We start from the raw sequence: 5,000 nt of genomic DNA, 5'->3' as shown, positions 1-5,000 counted from the left end.
GGGCGGGGGGGGGCAGGCATCTGCACTGATCCCTGGATGGGCGGGCCGGGTGCCGCCGCGGGTCCTGGGACGGTGGGCGGGCAGGCGTCCGTCACTGGTCCCGGGACAGGCGGGCCGGGCCCGAAGCTGGTTCTGGACGGGCAGGGCAGGCGTCCGCCACTGGGTTCCGGGGATGCGGGCCAGGCCCGCCGCGGGTCCTGGGACGGGCGGGAAGGCGTTCCCGCCACTGGTCCCGGGGCATGGGCGGGCCGGGCCCGGGCCCTGGGCCGGGGGTCCTGGGACGGGTCGGGCAGGCTGCTCCACCACTGGTTACCGGGGAATGGGCGGGCCCGGGCACCCGGACCGCCCCGCGGGTCCCAGGGACTCCGAGGGCAGGCCCGTGTCCCGCCACTGGTCCCTGGGATGGGCGGGGGGCCAGGCCCGCTGCGGGGTCCCGGGGCGGGCGGGCAGGTGTCTGCCACTGGTCCAGGGAAGGGCGGGCCGGGCCCGCTGTGGGTCCCGGGACAGGTGGGCAGGCTTCCGCCACTGGTCCTGGGATGGGCGGGCCACGGTCGCTGCGGGTCCTGGGATGGTCGCCCAGGCGTCCGCTACTGGTCCCGGGACTGGAGGGCCGGGCCCGTTGCGGGTCCTGGGATGGGCGCCCAGGCGTCCACCACTGGTCCTGGAACGGCCTGGCCGGGCCAGCTGTGGGTCCCAGGACAGGCGGGCAGGCGTCCACCACTGGTCCCAAACGGGCGGGCTGGGCAAGTCGCGGGTCCCGGGATGGGTGGGCAGGCATCCGCCAATGGTCCCGGGATGGGCGGGCCGAGTCTGCCACGGGTTCTGGGACGGGCGGGCAGGCGTCTGCCACTGGTCTCGGGATGGGTGGGCTGGGTCCGCTTCAGGTTTCTGCCTGGCCCTCCCGGGACCCGTGGCGGGCCCTGCCCGCCCGTCACAGGATGTGTGGAGGACTCCGCCTGCCTAGTGTCCACCCGTCCATTCACACGTGTCAGACAACACTTGCCTGTCTCGGGATCCGCGGCGGACATCGCCCGTTTGTCCCGGGACTGCTGTTGGGCCCGGACCGCTCGATCTGGACACGTGGCGGACACCGCCGCGGGTCCCTGGATGGGCGGTCAGGCGTCCGCCACGCGTCCCGGAAACGGCGGGCTGGACCCCCGCGTGACCTGGGAGGGGCAGGCAAGGGTCCGCCATGCGTCCTAGGACAGTCGGGTCGGCCCCGCTGTGGTTCCAGGGACGGGTGGCTGGTGTCCACCATGTGTCCCGGGACGGTGGGCCGGTGCCTGCCATATGTCCCGGGACTGGCAGGCTGGGCGGGCGGTGTTTACCACGTGTCCCGGGACGGGAGGGTGGTGTCCGCCTCACGTCCCGGGACGGGCTGGTCGTGCCTGCCGCGGATCCTGGGACGGGCGTGCAGGCGTCCACCAAGGTTCCCGAGACGGGCGGGCCGGGTCCACTTTTGGTCTCGGGTCGGGCGGCTGGTGTCTGTCTGGCCCTCCCGGGACCCGTGGCGGGCCGCCCGCCTGTCTCAGGACGCGTGGAGGACTTCGCCTTCCTGGTGTCTGCCCGTCCATTCACACGTGGCAGAAACCACTTGCCCGTTTCGGGATCCGTGTCGGACAAAAGCCGCCCGGACCGCCCTACCTGGACACGTGGCAGACACCGCCGCGGGTCCCTGGATGGGCGGGCAGGCGTCCGCCACGCGTCCTGGGAAGGACGGGCTGGACCCGCTGTGGGTCCCGGGAGGGGCAGGCAGGGGTCCTCCACGCATCCCAGAATGGGTAGGCCGGGCCTGCCGCGTGTTCCGGTACGGCCGTGTAGGCGTCCACCGCTTTTGCCGGGATGGGCGGGCAGTGTCCGCCATGTGTCCCAGGACGGGCTGGCCAGGCCCGCTCTAGGTCCATGGACGAGCGGGCGGTGTCCACCACGTGTCCCGATATGGGCGGGCTGGTGCCCGTCACGTGTCTTGGGACGGGCGGGCCAGGACCGCTGCGGGTCCTTGGACGGGTGGGCGGTGCCCACCACGTGTCCCGTGACGGTTCTGCCGGACCTGCTGTGGGTCCTGGGATGGGCGGGCAGTGCCCGCTATATATCCCGGGACGCGCGGGCTGGGTCTGCCGCGGGTCCCGGTATGGGTGGGTGGTTTACGCCACGTGTTCCGGGACTGGTGATCGGTGTCCGCCAGGTGTCTCGGGATTGGTTGGCTGGGCTCGCCGCGGGTCCCGGGACGGGCGGGCAGTGCCTGCTACGGGTACAGGGACAGGAGGGCGGTCTCCGCCACGTGTCCCGGCACAGGCGGGCCGGGCCGGCCGCGGGTCCCCAGGTCGTGCCACCAGTATTTGGGCACCCGTCGGGGAGGTGACCAGATTAGAACACCATGGGTGGGGCCCTTGGCGGGGAGGAGACTCGGTCTGACCGCCAGGGGTGGGGCCTCTGGAGGGGAAGCAAATGGGTTTTTGGCTGCCAGGAGTGGGGTCACCCAGTGGGGGCGACTGGGTATTGCCGTCAGGGTTGAGGATCCTTGGTCCTCTTGGGTGGGGCCCCTGGTGGGGATAAGACCTGGTCAGGCTGTCTGGCGTGGGGTCCACGACCAGGAGGAAAAAAAAAGTCTAGTTTTTCAGACCAAGCCAATTTTGCTCTAACTGCTCTTTGCTTTAAAACTAAACAAAGAAACAGACTGAAAACAAGGACAGTTAATGGGGCTCTTTTCTTTCTGCTAGTTGCATCAAAGATTCTGGAGGGTCATGTGCTCATTTTACTCCTGCCAATGATATGTTTTCCAGAATAATAATCATGCACAGTTATTCCAGAACATCAGAGAACATGAATTTGATTTGAAAGAAGATTCTTAAAGATATACTTTACAATTGTTATTGTTATTAATTTTTTCATCATGGGATAGGTATCAGTACCAGTCATGTTTAATCATATATATTAATTTTAAATTACTACTCAGTGATGCTATTTTGATTTTTGATGTTTTGGAGTGTTTTAAGAGATGTATGTGTATGAATGGGCCTATCAACTCACATATCTTCGTGTTAATTCGTTATCAGTTTAGTTTACACTATGGAAAGAAGTGACGTTCTGAGCTGAATACATCCTTCACTTCTGAGCCGGAGTTGTCAAGTACTCTTTATATCTAAGTCCGTTTTTTCTTGCTTATTCATCAAAATGCCCAGGAAGAAGCAGTCAAGAAAGCGTACATTAGCGAGAGAAATGTTGAAAAATAGACTTAGAAAGATAACAAGAAAGAACACCAAGATGAAGCATGTGCATTCATCACCTCCCAGGCCTAGCTGGCGACAATGAGTGGGGTCGTTCCTCATGATACCCACCCCCTGGGGGTGTTTAATATCACTGTTTAAAGTGGGTGGACCAAATATCATAGAAGTATGCTGTTAAGATAAGAAAATCAAGCTTAAGTAAATTTTTATATTGATGCCTATGCTGTTTTCACTGAGAATTTCATTACACAAACTTTAACACGCGATATCTCAAAACTATGTTTTTCAGTATATGGGTCGCTTTAAAACCCTAAGGCTTTTTTATTTGTTGTCCTATTTTCAAAATTCAAATACCATTGAAATCCTTGATAAATTCTACATGGAAAGAATTGAAAGAATTTCCAAATTATTCCAATTTCTATTTTTTATGAATTTTTGAATTAAGTAATTAAATAAAAAAAACTAATTTTTCTTATATCAATGAATTTTTTTTTATTTTATTTTTTTTTAAATCTTTCTCAATTTATTGGATAGAGCAACTCTTTGTGAGTATTAAATTGCTTTAGTAATTAAAATTTAGTTAAAAACTAAGGAAGCCTTAGGGTTTTAAAGCAATGCATCTAAAAATCGGGAAAAAAATTAATATAAAAAAAACGAATGGATAGAAATTTATGAAACCTTTTGTAGTAACTTTCCATTAGGTGACTTATAAATGGGTAGCAAAACATATTTGCTCCAGGCAATATTTCGGTACCCTCCCCCCCAACTGAGGCGGTCCCCTTAATGGTGTCTTAAATTTGTTACTAAAATTCCTGGCAGCGGTGGGATTCGAACCCACGCCTCCGAAGAGACTGGTGCCTTAAACCAGCGCCTTAGACCGCTCGGCCACGCTACCGGTAAATAAATTGGTTTAAGACGTTCAGGTATGTGAACAATTCACTGTTCAGGTAGTGGAGGGGCTTCCCCGCTACTTATCTGCCACCGCAGAAGAGTTGCCAAATAGCCATTATGTAACCCGAAGCGTTGCTATCTTTCCGCTAAACGGGTAACTCACCTAATCTTTTTCAAGCTTCTTTAAGATTATATTGGATCTTTGCTAGATAGTGACCCACAAGAGTTTTAACCCGGTATGCAACCATCTTTGCGGCGTGTTCAGTACAATCCCGTTGGGGTTTGCCGTAAAACATAAACAAAAGATTGTAAATATCATAATGATAATGCCCCCCAAGAAATATTATTCATAACGAACCCCGAGCTTTGTAGGGACTCACTATCTAGGAAAGATCCATATTGTTTATTAATGAAATCCTTATAAACAAATGACTATTTAGGATACTTACTGAAATGTGGTGAGTTGTCTTCCCACCCATTTTGTTAATGCTAGGTACAATGTTATCTAGTTATGTGCAATCAAAGTTTTCAAAATAAATTTCATACATTTATGCTTATAATTAAGCATTTTATTTTGCCGTAAACTTGTATTCAAAATGTGAAATGTTTCACTTAGATCGCTGTACTGTTTACAATAGACAATAATCAAGCAGCGTTTACTGACAGACAAATAGAAACAAGTAATTCTGATAATACGTCCTCTGTTTTATAAAGGTCTTAGGATCGTTATCAGTCGAGCAGAGAAGGAATCCAAGAAATGTTTCGCGCTAAATATGGAGGCAACTGTCACATAAAGGAAATCGTAAATTGCGCGAGCTGGTGTTGAGTGAGTGTGTGTGTGTGTGTGTGTGTATTGTGTGTGTGTTTTTAAAGTCCTATCCA

The 5,000-nt window shown here is 54.5% G+C and overlaps 1 protein-coding gene and 1 non-coding gene across 2 annotated transcripts in view; both read right to left on the bottom strand.

Moving 5' to 3' along the window:
- Positions 1-5,000, bottom strand: part of LOC135208456 (uncharacterized) — a 79,436-nt gene that overhangs the window by 35,127 nt on the left and 39,309 nt on the right.
- Positions 4,041-4,122, bottom strand: Trnal-aag (transfer RNA leucine (anticodon AAG)). The gene has a single exon. It is a non-coding gene; the product is annotated as a tRNA-Leu (tRNA).

This window comes from Macrobrachium nipponense, chromosome 11 (assembly GCF_015104395.2).
Source record: "Macrobrachium nipponense isolate FS-2020 chromosome 11, ASM1510439v2, whole genome shotgun sequence".
NCBI lineage: Eukaryota > Metazoa > Arthropoda > Malacostraca > Decapoda > Palaemonidae > Macrobrachium > Macrobrachium nipponense.
The sequence above is the reverse complement of the archived record's forward strand: the minus strand, read 5'-3'. Positions and strand labels throughout refer to the sequence as shown.